This window comes from Nymphalis io, chromosome 2 (genome assembly GCF_905147045.1).
Source record: "Nymphalis io chromosome 2, ilAglIoxx1.1, whole genome shotgun sequence".
Classification (NCBI taxonomy): domain Eukaryota; kingdom Metazoa; phylum Arthropoda; class Insecta; order Lepidoptera; family Nymphalidae; genus Nymphalis; species Nymphalis io.
Window position 1 is genome coordinate 6945245 of NC_065889.1, and position 17780 is coordinate 6963024.

Genomic DNA, 17780 nt, shown 5'->3' on the forward strand with positions numbered 1-17780 from the left:
AATCACACTAACGCAAACTCTCACGAATTTTTCTCCCAACGCTTTCACATCTTCCACTAATTATTATCCACTTTATCGGGCATCTTCAATTTGATTTACGTCTAGCTCTTACACAGCTCAATACACTTAGTACACTTTTTCTTTTCGGCAAAGTAATATACGTTGATGTTGACAGTACTATACGCCAGTACGCACCGACCTGCTTACGGCAACTTATTACTGAACCTACAAATGGCAGTCACTAATTAGGAACCGACAGACAGATAGACGCTGTCTGCTATCTCGTTATTTAATTAACGTCTATACTAATGACATTTTTAGGTTCAAATGCAGTATTTAATAGAAATAGACTCATCGCTCGTTAAGTAATATTTCACACTTAGAAAGTTAACCTTTAAGCTGATACTTAGAAGATAAGTTATCCATAAACTGTTGTGTATTACAAAATAAATTAATACCAAGTAGGAATCGTAAATGTCTATGTCAACTTTAAATATGTATGGAATCTCAAAAAGCTCTCTTGTTTATTGACTACACTTGTTAAGAATTGTTACTTCTTTAAAATTGTACGAAAAATTATTTTGCATGAAGCAATCGGCAGGTTTCTACGCAATGCAACAAAAATTCATAACGTCACACCATCACTACTTTGTGAGTACCGTAACCGCTGGGATATATATAATTACATTTATTGATATCTATGTTAATTACAAATAAAAAATATAAAAAAAAATAATTTTTTTTCAACCTCGAATTTTATGCTACATTTTTAACAACCGTACTCAGTAAGGGCGCGCCGATTTCGATTCTGAGAATACTCGAATATTATGATCAAGACGTGAAATCTTAAACCGTTAAGTATTTTAAATGGAAATTAACGCAACTTTTAATTACTCGATTACGGATATTGAAAGGCAATATTTTAATTTTAACAACATTAGGGCAAATTTTGTATAGATTGTGTTTCTGATTACGGGCGCGGCTAATGGAATGATGCACCGATAATGTGAGTCGTGAGCGGCGTCGATGAAAGTAGTTTTGCGCGTCGCTATGGCCGCTGACCCAAAGCTTCCTGCACCGCCTTGAGCATCACAACCAGCAATTCAGGCTTTAATTTTTTACACAAGAAAAAGATTTATTTCATTTCTAGCGAGAATCTTCTCGTCTAATGATAGCTGTGAGTTAATTTATCTGTACCGCCCATAAAGTTTGAGGTTGTTAGCTAAGCTCGCATTACGTTGTGTCGTATGTATTATATTTATAAATATTATAATACTCAATAAAACTACTTTAAATAACTTACACATCAATTTAACGATGATTATTTTAATCAAATAGTTTTTATTATTTAGTTATGCGTTATTTTTTATATAATCGACATATCATATGAAAAGATATTAAGTTGATTAATAGCAATGTTATCATAAACATTGAAAATATATATTTAGACATTGGTATATTGATGACTTGTTTGACTATCAAATTGAATAGCAAACTAATTATGATTAACACCCGTCTAAACTGAAAACAAGTTGCATGAACAAGTGTAAATAATATTTTATTCATTATCTCCGTCACAATAAGCATAGCAAACAAATTATAACTCGAGGTCAAATGGTCAATCAATAATGATGATGCATTGACAGGTGACGGCAACGCTGAAGAAAGTGTGCACAAATCAGCGCGCGCTTAATTGACGGACCGAAAACGAAATGTACGAACATATTATATTCAATTTGAAAAATAAGAGTGGTTAATATAATCGACCACTTTAATTGGTTTGATTCGAGTTCATTGTTACGTGGGGCTCATGATTTTATCTGTTGTTCTTTACTCGGGTTCGAGATGCGTGTGATGCAAACGAACACTAACCGTAATACGGCGTTGATGGCATGCCACCACTGCGCCACGCAGCCTCGCTCTGAGTCACGAGAGTTGGCTCGACGCTCAAGTCACGTCAAACGATCGTGATGTGTCTAGATAATAGCACAAGTACTGCTCCATTTGCATGATCTATGGCCAATCATGTTGATTTGTCATGTGTGTATTCAGACTTTCCATTTCTGCGACATCGTTTTTATAAGCCTATAAAATAAAGTAGGTTCCCCTTAATATTTACAAGAAAAGACATTTGCCCAACTTTGTTATAACCGTATTACCACATTACTGTAAAACATATAATCTTACTCCGTATTTTTGGTATAGTTATGCCGCATTATGGAACAGAACACCGTAATAATACTAAAAATACGTATAATTTATGCAAACTATGTGTATTCTCTTATTAAATGGACTATCATATTAAACATTCATCGGCTTAAAGTTTAAAGTTAAATGATAAAAAATCGAATCTTGATTTTTTTAAACTGGTAATATTTTATATAAAGAACATAAAAATTTACACGTTGCTCCAAAACACTTATAGCACAAAATTACTTAAAAAATAAAACAACTTATGCTATAAGCTTATTGTTGGCTAAGATATAACATTATTTCAAAACGAAGGTATCTACATTAAGATTGACCCAATAAAATCACGGTTTATAACTGTTTGATTGAAGAAAGCATCGCAAGAAATAGGCACTTGACCAACATTTTTTTTAAATATCAAATCAAATACATATATAATCAATGAAGATAAAACCAAACACTTCACCATCAACGCGTAATAGCACATCACTCTCGGAGTGGCTTTACATTTATTTTGACTGAGATGAATATTATTGATACAAAAAAGAAACTGTAAGTTCTTAAGAAAATTACATATTACTAAACAAAATGTCATGCATTTTAGACATATGTAAAAAAATATCCTTAAATTGTGGTTAAATGTTGTAAACAGAAGTTCTTTGCTTTAATACTAAAAAAATAATAATACTAAATTGGTTTTTAATATTTTGTCTACACCTATCATAAGAAAAAATGCCTCGAAAAATAGAAGCCACTATAAAACAAAAGCGAGCGTTTAATTCTAATGTTGGGCGATCGTTATAGTGCGATAATATAGTAAGTCAGACGTGGGTGCTGCCTCCGAACACCGAACCGGATCTAAATCTAAGATAAATCATGTCCGGACCGAAACGAGCTCACCGATCGGACCTCGCGCTACACCTTTCCTGTATTACTCGAGATACTACAAGAACTAATGTCTTAGAACACTGGAATAAACTCACAAAACAAACTTTGCTGACTCATTGAAGTTAACTGATTGTGATAATGGGTCGTTTAATAGATAATTCTATATCCGTATGCAAAGTGAAATAACTTTAGATATAAATATAAATTTTGTATGTTCACATTAATAAAACAAACGTGCTATTAAAAGTACTTTATTTATAATTTAGAATCAATCTATTTTATTTCAGAAGAACGAAACATTCAATAGATGCTTTGTAAGGTTTATTCTTGAATTTCCTTTGATATACGAAACAAGTTGAAATATCCGCGCGCTGTAAAGCAAAAGCCGCTCACCAAAACCGACACAATTTATATTCTCAAATTTGGTTATCTAAATTGTCTGTTACTTATTATTACGTGCATGGCCCAGTCATATTACCTTTTGTTATCCTGTTAAGTTATACGACTCAAAGTGAATACGAATCTCGTCGTTATAATCCTGATGATTAATATAAATTTAACATCCAAAATTTAGTTTTTTTTTATACTATAATTTACAATTCGAATTAATTTTCATATATAAAAAGTTATAAAAAGCATTCTTGGTTTTTTATAGAGTTATCGATTATGTTCAGAAGAAGTTTCATTTTTTATTCAATTTCTAAAACAAAAGGCGTAGGAGTTTAATATGAATATATTATAAAAGCCATTTAATAATCAATTTCATTTATGCTTCGATCAATACTGAGTTAATAGCATATTTGAAATACATAGTGTGAAATCCAATGTATTAATATTCTATTCATAATTGTAGCTTGGCTAGTCAGGTTATGTTAACGAATCGTGAGCAACACCAAAAGATTGCATTTAAATCTTTCGGCGTTTTCTCGTCGAATAGAAACTAAATGAATGAAAAAGGGATTTGTAGTGACATCGTGTGCTGTAGACACAGTTAAAAATGATGTATCGTTCTTCGCGAAGTAAGTGTAAGTATGTACCAAAGCGTGGTTTTAAATAGGTAAGTGACCCTTACGGCTCTCAACGTGCAGAGCAATGTAGCCGTCACGCGGTTCGACGGCGGTGCGTCGCGACCGCCGTGTCGTCGCCGCCGCGAACGCGGAGCGGCCACTGCACTCACTTCGATTTCACTTTTATTAGCAATCTACTTAATTGGATACCACTGTTGCGGTTTTATTCATTCTGCAGATTCATCTCAGAAATATTTCGGCAAAGTACAACGCAGTTAAAGTCATTTGAACATTGGCATATAGATAATTAGACGTTTTTACTATTACAAAATTATAACGTAGCAGTTTCATTTTTCTTTGTTATTACCGTACTGCACTTTGATTATATTCAAACAGTTATACTCATAATCTATTACTGTACATATTTCATAATAATTTTATTTTTGTTTTCGTTAAGTAGGTAAAGTTCCTCCCGGTGGGCTATCATGGAGAACTCATTGCTATTCAACAAGCGGATTCATGTATGTTATATATTATCGTATTGCAAGTACAGTCTTGATTTTACTAATTTGACTCATTAACAACGCACATTTCAAACTATAAGACTGGGTGTCTTATGGTTGGGTGTTTGTAAGAGACATTTGTAATGTAAAGCGTAATATTATAATAGGATAGGATTTACAATCTTAATAAACCTTTAACATTTGATTAATCAAAGTGTAGCATTCAAATTAACGACATTCGTAATGTCACTGTTATTAATTAATTTTACATACGTTAAAATTGCTATGTTTACATATAAATACTATAAAATTACGAGTATAAAAGAATAGGCTATAAATAATAATAAGGAAATTAATATAAAATATATCCATATCAGTACTTCCAACGAGCAAATATTTATCTGAATAAGTCTCCGTGACAAATGTTCCGGCTCTACGCTAAATGTTGAAGGTCAATCGAACAACTGGAAAAGTACACAGTGAATAAAGTTTATACCTAAATCTGTGATCGTAATCCCACGCTCGAGAGACCGATTAAAGAAATAATCAAGTTTTTATTAAACTCTAGTAAACATTCTACACTACACAATGCGTTAGCATCGAGCGCTAACAAAATATTGCTGCTACACATTACCTTTATTGGTTATTTTTTTAATTACTATTTTAAATTATATATTTGAAAACTAGATTTATTTTCTTATAAGGTTTTAATTTTTATCATTGCTTTATTTGACATTTTCTTGTCTTGAGGACTATAAGAAAACAATTTGCCTGTTTGATATTTATGCTATGATTGTTTTTAAAAATCGAACTGCACTATTAAATTACTAATAAATATTATTTTTATTTTATTTTAATAGTATATTTATTCATTAAAAAACGAAACTACAGTGCACTTGCGTACGTAAACTCGTTTTAGATTAATTTATATCAATGAGAATAAAATGAAGTTATGATAAAAATATCCGAATAATTAAATATTTCTGCTGCCATCAAATATACAAAGGTTTGCAATCAAATAAGATAAAACAAATGGGATTATCGTTTCATGAATGGCTAACATTATCCAGAATAGCAATTAATAAACAATTTGTGTTGTAGTTTTACAAAATACTATAACTAATTTTTTTTTTGAAAATTTAACAGTAATTACTATTTTAAATTATAACATCGATATATCTGATATATTTTATAAATATAATTGTAATTATATGAAAAAATTAATAAATATGGATTAAAAATAAATTATATGTAAACTTTATCAAGACGATACTGATTCAAGATTGTAATATTTAGACACAATTTATTCGTGAGTAATGTACATTTTTTCGATCAATTTCCGCATCGAAGTATCATTGAAGGACGTTTGGTTGTTAGAAACTAATTTTATTACTTCAAATTATATTGTCGTTTTTATTTTATGGCTGTTATTGCTATATGTTCTTATTATAGGTTTAGATATTGATGGTAGGACTTTGAGCAGCCTGCCTATGTACTCCCGTCTCCCAGCACTGTAAATTCGGCAGGTAATATGCCGCCAAACTACAATACTTTGGCTATTCGTTATACAGAAGGGTATTTAAAACTAATTTGCTCAACAAAATACCACTTATGAGCTTGCATACTTATAATCAGATTGCAAAAAAAAAAAAAAATTATTTCTTCCGTAAACGAATTAAGTAAAACAACACTATCTTGTGTTATTATAATCTACACTATCGCAGAATTGTCCTGTAATTATATTTGTAAGTTTTTTAAGACCTAGAGATTGTCAGTGAAGGCATTTGTTCATTGGATTGTTATTGTCTATTCGCGAAAGTGGCTTAACAACAGATTACCCATTTACTCATGTAGTTGTATAAAATAAAAAAAGATGAACTTCAAAGCATGTAAGTGAGAGTAATAAAGTATATTTAGGTATATTAATTTCTCCAACAAATCAATCAATGGAAGTTAACTAAGAGATATAATAAACGGAACTATTTTTAAATGTACGTTCATAGAGCTTTCACTTATACTCAATCACTGAATATTTCAACAAGAAACCAGTTCTTAATTCGACTAGTTAGTATATCTGCCATGGTTCTCAAAATTTTCAAACCGTATAAATTTATTATACACACAGTCTTATCGGGTCTCCTACCCGATAAGACTGTGTGTATAATCAAATATTTGTAAAAAAAAATATTAAAATTTACATAAATTCAATATTCTTATATGTATATGTACGTCAATGAATAGAAATGACACATGAAAAGTTGTCGGGGGTATTAATAATAATAATAATAAAATAGAAACCGAATATTGAAATATTTTACGTCATGAGTAAGAATAAGTCACCGAAATTAATTTTTATATTTCTTGTATTTTATTTTAGCTTTCAAAATCAGTCAAATAAAATATACTTTGCATAAAATGCAGTGACAGCTAATATTCATTTGTTAATCATAACTCTATCACGCTAATAGCTAAGTTTATTGATTGCACAACTCTTTCTGGTAGTAAATTTAGAAGTAACGTATAATGTCTGATTAATTATTAAGTATTAGGAATTACGTATAATGTATGTGTTAATGTATTTCTTCACATGACTTCATAAAAAACAAAATTGTGCGAAGATCTGTTTTCGATTTGTTGGTTTGCATATTTCGTTACTAGATTATATATAAATATATTTTTAACATTATAATTTTGCCATTCACCAACCAAACCAACTACACAACACTTAGAAAAAGGGTAAAATTTTGAATTACGCGAACATTACGAATTGTTATAATTCGACAAAAAATCTTACTAATAAAAGCGTGGATGCGAAAATCATGGAAATTGAAATAATATATATTACATTTTTCTGGACCAGATAGCTCAGGACGCTATAACAAAACGTTGAAATAAAGGAGCTTTCAGCTGAAAAGTACAAGTAAATGACAATTTTTATTACAAGTGTTTTTATATCAAGTAGTTACTACATCAATTTTCAACTTCACGTAATCTGTCCGTTTGAAATGATATTATTACCAGCTCTCCGGACTCCAAGACAAATAAACTGGATAATAAACATAAAAAGGGTGTTGTATTATGTGTTTTTCATAATTATATATTGTGAAGTTATCAAAATAAATACACATATAAATAAATATATATATATATATATATATATATATATATATATATATATATATATATATATATATATATATATATATAATATAAAATGATTACGAAGTATATATATATATATATATATATATATATATATATATACTTCGTAATCATTTTATATATCGACGAAAACAATGCGACGTGCAGTCAGATATGTATTGAGGATTTGATTTGTTTACGTTTTCATCTTCGCCTTTATCGCTCATCATTATTCTCGTTTATGCAATACTTTTATCATAAACAATTGTATCGGATATAAGTGGCTTGGATTCGATATACACTAAAAAATACTGACAAATATACACGAAATATTGAAAATTTTAAACCTTTAATCTAATACATTCCCGACATAATGTCGCGATGGTCTTTGATAATATTTTATATGTACTTGTAGATAATGGATGAAATATAAAACAAGGTTGTGTCGATTTACTCAATATTTTATGCAAAATTTTAATTTATAATTACCCTATACCATTCGGTCATTTTTAAAAAAGCCGAGCCAACTTCACTCGCGATATATGACAACAACAGATAATGATATCAACAACATGAATATGATATACAATGACCAAAGTCTTCCGACGAACCTTTTTTATTTTGTGTCTATGGCATCATTTCTTTCAATTTGGGAGTGTCACAACTTCCTAGTTTTGGGCTGCTACTACTTAAACTGTCAATTTCAATTGCCTAAGTCGGAATTCAAATTTGGAACCTCATGATATGTACTTACAAACTAGCTATCAAACCAAGATGCCTGATAAGTTTGAACATTATAAAGAAACGAAAACCATATATTTAAAAAAAAAAAGATTTTCTATCAATATAATATCACACTGAAACTTAGATTTTTGAAAAGGCCATCTGTTGAACGTGGCAAATATTAGAAGTAACATTCGCAAGTATTCTGTATTACTTTATGTCCTTAATTATTTTAAAAACATTTTATATAGGCCATGCCATTAAGGCAATAGAACACAAGCGTTAGAAAGCGTTTCATAAGCGCTTCCAAACAAGTATCTAGTAAAAAACAATTATCCTATAGATACTAAGTATAAAATGTAGTTGTACCGAATACATGTTAATTTGTTGCGGAATCCGAGAGCAATAACCGACTGTGGTGCTAGCGGTATTCGGCGGTTTCTTTGGCTCTAATATTCGATAAAAACAGCCGAGCTGTGTGTGTGCATGTGTGCGTATGCATAGCCAAAAAATGTTTGCATGTTGTTTTAAGAATATTTCGACATATTAAAGCTTAATGTGGATATTAGTCACGCCAGTGACCAGGCTTGCAATATTTTTAACGAACATGAGATTTTATGTTTCACTTTATATATATATATATATATATATAATTCTATTTTAAGCATATCACTATCAACAATATGTTTTTTTAAATGTACGTTTATAGTGCAAATTGTAGTTCTTATACCTAATACTAATTATATTGGCGCCAAATTAAAACATGCTTTCATCTATCGCGACAGATAACATCAAAATTAAAGTTATTAAGATTGGGATGTACGAATAAATTTCTCTTGCAAAGAGAAAAGAGGACGGAAACAATTTGGTCGTAGGTGATTTAAAGGAAGTTAAATGTAGGCCATATTTCCTATTCAAAAATTAAAGACAGGATATCGTTAAAGCAATTCGTCTCGCTTCTTGCTATCAAATGTCAATATGTCATTACTAATTTAAGTATATTTAATAGTTTCATAAAGTTAAACCGTGTGTGAATATCTCTTTAAACCATAAGAGATAAATCTTTTTAATTACATAGCCGGTATCATAATGAATGGGTTTCAAGTAATCAATCATAAATCAATTTATATCCATAATCATTTAATGAATACTCATGTAAAAGATGTACTGTTTTCACTTAAGGTCAAAGTTTATGCATTGTGCTGTTACAAGGACTAACAATTTCTACGCAGGAGTACGTCGCGGTCGGGTGCGCACCAACCTTCCGCCTAGCGTCTGCGCCCGCAAGGGTCAAGGCAGCCGGTCATTTCACTCCGATTTAACTATTTATCCACACCAATTACAGTTTTTAGTGACCTGAATTTGTGGAAAATTTTGTCGTCTACTTAAAAAAGTAGGTAAATTAAACGCAATTAATCGTGAACCAAGCACGATATTAGCTTTAGTAAAAAATATTTTTATCGTAGACAAGTCACAATGGCATAAAAACTTTTTTGAATTTAAATTTGACAAATTGAATTTAAATGATCATTATTTGAATTAATTCAACTTTTTTATTAAGATATTTGAGAACATTTTGAAGATTCAGTGGCTTAGTCGTGATAAGGTAACCAATGACTTACTTTTCCATTTATAACACTACTATGATTTTATAATTCGAAAAAAATTGTTGCTGCAATGAAGTATGAGACATCTTATATCTATTTAATAGCAATACTTTGAGATTCTCAACGAGCCGCAGCAGGACCGTGGGACAAACGCGAGCCTTTGTACGGAGCACTGTTACGTAAAGCGAGCATGGTTCCACCGCATCGGCTCATGCTCATAGGGTAATAGATATTATTGCACGCCGCGAGTTCGAACAATGCAAGTTACGCCCCTACCGCGCCCGCTGACTTTAATGGCATCTCTCTACTGCCATAGGCGAATTCTTGGTAATGTTGCTGAAATGCACACTACAATATTGTACGCAGCTAAGTTAGATAAGCAGTCATATGTCACGATTGAATTTGTGTTTTCATTGGGCCTTTACATAATTTATTTGATTAATTTTATTGCATATTGATATTGATATTCTTGTGGTCAATCATATATTTGCTTGTTACTCATTCTATGAAACACTATAGGACGTTATTTTATTAATAAATTGATATCTTCCACAATGTAACAAATATTACAAACCTAAAAAATAAACTCATCTAAATAGTATCCTTACTAATAATACAATTTTAAAAAGATAGATTTATGTTAAATGTTATTTTACATAAAAACATTTTATAAGATTTTATGGAATCATAGGACGAAAACGGCACGCGTTGAAGTCTTTGTCTTTACAAATGAATACTGAAATTATATATTGATTATCTGGGCGTGTTGCCTAGACGACGGCAATAAATTCAATAATTACACGATTACAGGAATGTTTTATAATAAAAATAGTTAATACTTCTTGCAAATGTCACCAAACAATGAATGTACCTATATAGCGCAGTGAGGATTTATAAATCACTGATATTAAATGCTTTATTACTTCCATATAGCATTATTGCATTTATTATAACAAAAATGCTTGTATGAACTGATGTTGAACGGATTAAAAAGCATAAATATGCAACAGTTACCTACTCAGTTAATAGCTAACTTCACGTCATCGAGGCATTTAAGTCCTACGCCTACAGGCAGATATCTCTGCGGAGAATTGAATCAGAATTGTTAACTAATAACAGCTAAATCTTCGATAGAATAATAAATATACTTTTTTAGAGAAGCAGTTAATAGTTTTAAATAATATTTTATTCATGATATAAAAAATCAAAACTTATGTAAATACCATTACAAATTGTTGCGCATTACATATTAATGTGTCATTGTCACGGCAATGACACAAAACTAATAAAATAAATGCCTGTTATTTACATTAATTTAAGCACAATTTCTAATTTACCAAGCTGTTATAGTTTTGTAATTTTATACAATAGTTCATTTATTATAAAAATGTATACTTAATTATATTATACACGAAAACGATAAAAAAAACTGTCCGAAATCGTAATTGCCTGCACTCAAAAAAATTATAACCTACAGGGTCAAAAGAAAAAAATATAATGGGCGAACTACTTCTTATGTTTACGAAACAGACGGCATACATTTTTTTGTAGCAAATGTTTATATTTTACTACGAATTTACATCAAAAATTTGACTTCCAAGAAAAAATTATAACTTCTAATGCTATTCTGCTAAGGCTTTTTCTCTCGTTGTATCATAATTTAGTCCATCTCCTTTTTTTAATGACACATATATCAATTTATGTTTTGTCATTTATTATATTTGTATCTCTCCTTATCCATAATTTGTATTAATGTTTTTTTAATATGCCTACATGTTTTTATTACAAGGCAGCATCACAATTTAAATTATAGATTATTCATATGCAATATAAATATAATTGCATTAGACGTCGTAGAATCCAGACGACTTAATTATTTAAACTTAACATTAATGTAATAATGTTAATATTTTAATATGTTTATTTTTTACTTCAGTATTTTAGGCCAATATTAATTGATCTGTCTATTGTGTTGATATTGGCAGAATAATACTAACTGAACTCTGTAAAAAAGTATTCAAACCTATACATGTGACGGATAAAGCCTGACAACGCAGAGTTTGGGAAACTCTGATAGCTAATTGGGCGAAAATATTTATTATTTTATTCTTTACATCACTATATTACGAAGGATATACTTTAGTTTTAAAAGAAGATAACATTTATTGTTACAATGGAAAATTTGCAAATAGTACTAGTTAGAAAGTAAACAAAATACTTAATTGAAAAAGTAAGGCTTTTGTTTAACGTCAAATTTACTCTCAATCAAAATAATAATAAAATACATGTACTAATAAAGTTTTTTCATAAATCAAATAGAAATTAGTGGTTGTTTAATAATATATTTAACAATTTATATTTTAAATCCATACTTAAATGTATCTTTTCTCCATCTCTATCTTTTGCGAGCAAGGTAATATCTTAAACAAGACTCAATAGATTTTCATTATATATATACAATGAAAATAATAGTTCATTATATTAAATAAAATCAGAGACTTTCATTTAGGTATTCAAATTTTACTGTTATAGTACCTATTTATTATAGCTAATTTGGTAAAAGTAGTATTTTAACTTTCATTCGAACTTCAGTTTTAAAATTATTAACAATATTATATAAAAAGAGGTTTTTTACAAATGTCAACATTTCCCTTTTTTATTTCAACTTTATAATTACTTAATTTACAATATTGTGAAAGAACAAAGAGCTGTTATTATTTATTATTTCAATAAGAAAATATAATATTAGGCTTTCGAGGTTTGCAAACTTAGTACGAGCAACAGGCGTATTACATGTTAGATTTGTAGGAATTTAGATCACGATATCTTTTAATTGACCTGTACTTTTTACATTAACCTAATAAACAATTTTTAGACATGAAATTCTTTACGTCTTACTTTTTATCTATGAATTGTATAATGCAAATGTTAAAAGTATAAACAAAATCGTGATAAATATAATGATTTTATTAGTATTACAACTTTTATATAAATCAATACCGATGTAATTTCTACGTGCGTTGTGTTCGCAAGCGCACAATAAATAGAGCATATTTTTTTATTTGTAAAAGAAATAATGAAATCGACAAAAAAGTTTCTTTGAAACGTTAATTTCCCCGTTCGAGTTAAAAACAAATAAGGCAATTATCAACCTGAAATAGGCATGAATCATTTCCTTGATGTCTTGTTTCGATAAAGGAATCATAATTAAATAAGAAAATTCTAAACTAGATAACTTAGCACAGATAAATTTGTCTCCTTACTATAACAATTTGTAATTTCATTAAATATTTACATTTGATAATTTTAATACGCTTAAAAATTAGATAACCGTCTTTAAATAACTTATTTATTAGAGAAATAGAATTTGTTTAAAAACCAAAAACACAATCGTCAAAACCCTGAGTATTTATTCAGTCAATGACTTTTCTTCGTATCGATACGTAAGCATAGGATTATGAGCGTACATAGAATACTAACAAGCAACTAAACATTATCCCTCCCATAAATTACAAAATTAACACAAATTAATTTAAAGCTATTACAAAAATGTAAAAATAATTCAAATACATACACAATTATATGTATGTTAGAATGTCAAAATCATTGCCGAAAACGCGGAAAGAATGATTGCCAAACGTGCGTTGCAACTTATTTAATAGCTGTATAAAATTCCAAAGTGTAGAGATAATATAGCCACATGGCATAAAGTAAAACAAGTTTTTGTTCTACTAAACGTATTTATTATCTTCAAGCCTTAATAACTAGTTTTGTACTGTGGTTTTGTAGACGACGAAATATTTATAGTTAAGCACTATATTATTTAAACTGATTTTCTTGTGATTTAAAAAAGTATATATTTGCTATATTTTTCGTTAATAAAACTTGTAGAACGGTGTTCGCATAAATTTACAAAGTAGAGACAAAAGTATTATACTTTTTTTAGAATTTTATATATATAAAATGTTTATGTATTGATACGCCATATTAGGTTAGAATAGTTTGTTAAATACTAAGACATAGAAAGTTAACAGTTATTGTTTTATCATCATATCATCAAGCCTAATAATATTGAGATATACATTAATATTGAGATTAGTCACGACTGACTCTACCAAGTTACGTGTAAGCGACAGATTTATTAAGACAGTTACTATGAAATATATGTATAGAACAATGTTTAACGAAAAACTTACCTTCTTCAATATAAAGGCGATCCAATAAAGAACCAGAATTGGGATTAGCACTTCAGTGTAATAAGCACGAGTAGTAGTAGCACTTCGTCTCTAAGTTAGAGAACAAGACATGTAGTTATTAGTCCATAAACACCCCTTGGAGTACACAAAGCTTAAAATAGTAAAGTCCTGGGTAAAGTCCAGGAAGGCAAGGGTGGTGGTGGCTTGGAAGTTGCGAAGGCCGGGCTACGGGGTGCCGGCGGCGCGCGGGTGACGGTCGAGCGTCCGGCCGCACAACGCGCCTTGCAACGGTAAACTAGCAGGCCGCGCCAACACAGCCTCTCCCTCACTTGTATGAGTGCCTCCAACCTCCCTCCAAACAAATAGTACCGTACGCCGCACTTCTGTCTTGGTAACTTTTATTATACTTTTATTAGTGTTGCCGTCTGCGCCTGTGTGTTCTATTACACCAACACATACGTAGCCGCGACCCGATAAAGTCGTGTGGGTGTCGGAGTTGGTAAAGTACCTATGCGTGCTTTGATCTTACGATTCGGTATGCACGGCCGCGCTGCCGCACGTAGTATCGAGGCTTTATTTTACTTCTATAATATCTAGTCAATAATTTAAGTTTGGTGTTTGTGCAATAACACACGTCTCACAGCGCGATCTACAACTAGGCCAGAACCGGTCTAAACTTAGCTGTAACTACGTATCTTCGCTATATTTTTTGGTTATTATTTTGTCTCGTATACCTCGTTCATTATTTAAATCAACCTTTTGTTTAACAACCTTCACCTACCGAAATTAGATCACGTACACAGATATTCCAATAAGGTCATGAATCATGATATAACATTCTGATGAACCACGTCTATTCACCGCTATTATACTAGCCTATTGACAACTAAGGTTATCCTAGAGATCCAGATAATTGCAAGTCATGTTTTGCAACTTTAAAACTTGTGGTAGTAAGTCACGACTGTTTACTTTCTTAATATTCAAATATAAATTATCTACTAAAGTCGAATGGCATATTTTTTTATTTTCTTCCGTTGTTAATCAGTTTTTCAAAATTCTGATAAGAAAAAACTTTTAAAACATACGCGAGTATCAAATTTATTATATAGGCCAAAGTAGATAGGATTATCTTAGCTTTGTCCGTTGTCAGTTGAATTACATCAAACAGTAGTTATTGGTTCGTTCACGTTATGTTTAATATGAGTGTAATTATCAGATAACTCGGTTCAAACGTCGCTCAATTTTATTACAAATCAAAACCAAAATAAAGTATTTATTCCGGTAGGTTTGCACATGCAAATTTGTATCGTCAATCAACAAGTTTAAATTATATGAAAAGATACCACAACCGTATCGGAATGTAGCTTCTACTGAAAAGAACCGGAAAGAAACTTAGTAGTTTACAGCCAGTACTTTTACAGCCATAAAATTGCATATATGATATACTCATAATTGTTAAGTAAACTAAACATCCTGCTTTTTTGAAATATAAACGATTTTACTGTGAGTCATATTATATCATAAATTAATGGAATTGTGTTATTGACTTTTCTGTAGACATTTTAACGAACTACAAATCCCTCATACAAAGTTTTTGCGTATCGCAATATAAGTATCGCATATTAGCAGTGTTCGTTTCAAAAGCGCCTGAACAAACCAACCAACAGACATATTATGTAGCCTATGTTCGTCCTTATACTATAAAATACAATAACATGATATATATAGGCCTCTGCATCTTTGACAGATGATTTAAGCAGCATCGCGAAGGCACTTGCGTTCATGACTAAAGAATGAATAACATGAATGAATATGAATAACATGATAAAAGTTCCATATCACCTAAATTAGTAGTTTTTGCATGAAGCCGAAAAAGTACTACTCATTGAAATATTGTCAAAATCTAGCCTTTTTCTCATTTATCTGTGATCAGCGCAGTCTTCTGTTAATCGGGGCTAGCTCCATGGAAAATAATTAGTAGTCTTTCATGGTTAGCCGCCCGTCTCATGACAAAGTCCCACTGCTGGGCATAGGCAATTTTCTCTTGTCCTCACGAGGAGAAAGTTTGGAGCTCATTCCACCCCGCTGCTTTAATGCTAATTGGTAGATACACGTGCGACAGAATTTCATCTGACACAGGTTTCTACACGATGTTTTCTTGTGTTTTTTTTTTGCTGGTAAATTGGTTCCCGCTACTGTATGGTTTGTTGAGGCGCTTACGACGATTAAGGCTTCCCTTAGTTATCCCTCAAAAATTCCCTTAGTCCACGATTTAAAATAGATACATATATAGAAAGCTTATATTTTTACAAAATACTACTTACCACACAACTACAACTAAAATAAAAATTTAAATTTCATAAACTAATAAATATGAAAAAATATTTACTTACCACTTGTAATTAATTATATTTATATATTAAATTACCAACAAAAGCTATATACAATGTTTATTACTGTGAAATTTAGATCAACAAATCACTTAAGCAAATTTATGAAACCACTGGAGATTCGAAGATCTCTACTAGACATGAAATTGCTTTATAAAGTATTTAATGAAAAAATCGATGACGATAAATTGTTGAGTAGATTTAATATTAATGTTCCTAGAAGACATTCTCGCTACCCATGTCCGTTCTTTAAAATTGTCCGCACTCAAACCAAACTTGAACAGAGTGCTCCAATATCGCGAATATCGCGAGAATATAATTATTGTGTAAAAAACACAGTAACACTAGACATTGGTTGTGATGGGCTCTCATCGTTCATGAAAAAATGTGTTGTTTCTTTTAGTATAAACTGTTAATTTGTTTAAAAAATTAATTAGTTACTACCTTTTGTTTCGGTTTTTGATTTTGTTCTTTATTTAAATATTTTTATTTTCTGTTTTTATTTTATTTTTGATTCGTATATTTTGTAATTGTGTTTGTGAATGATGTGTTCTCCTGTAATTGGTCGTGCATAGTTAGTTTTAAGTTAATGTAAATAGTGATTTGAATGTGTGTTTTGTAAAACTGTTGGAGATCCAAATAAATAAATAAATTGCTCTTTGAAAATAATATAGGTACTCATAGACATATACGTCAACTATAAGAAAATGTACATTTTAATATTTATATAACATATTCTATACATAAAAACCAAACAAAATAACAAAAAGAAAAATAAAACAATGATTAATTTTGCAAGAGCCGATGGCTTAGTGGACCGAGTACTTCAATTTGAGCGAAGGTCGCCAGTTTAACCGCGATGAAGAAAATGTCGAGAAACTGGCTTATGTTGGAAGAATTTTAAGACTAATGTATTTTGAGTATTTGTCAATTTAAAGTGGTAAATTAAGATTTGTATTCTTCTTTTCAATAGGAAAAAAAAAATTTAACAATAGTGGAAAATTTATAGATTGCAACTATTTTTAACAATATTCACTTTAATAAAATACTGCAATGATAATTGTTATATATTGGTATAAATTAATGTAGTGGAATATGTCATATCATCGATCACCTAGACTAGATCATGATACAT

General features: G+C 30.3%; 1 protein-coding gene across 1 annotated transcript in view; it reads right to left on the reverse strand.

Annotated features, from left to right (window-relative positions):
- The window catches only part of LOC126779903 (uncharacterized), a 52735-nt gene extending 38185 nt beyond the window's left edge, over positions 1-14550 (reverse strand). Inside the window, exon 1 of the mRNA XM_050504084.1 lies at positions 14256-14550. The gene's annotated coding sequence lies outside the window, so the exon portion shown is untranslated. The remainder of the gene's footprint in view (positions 1-14255) is intronic.
- Positions 14551-17780: the final 3230 nt, after the last annotated feature.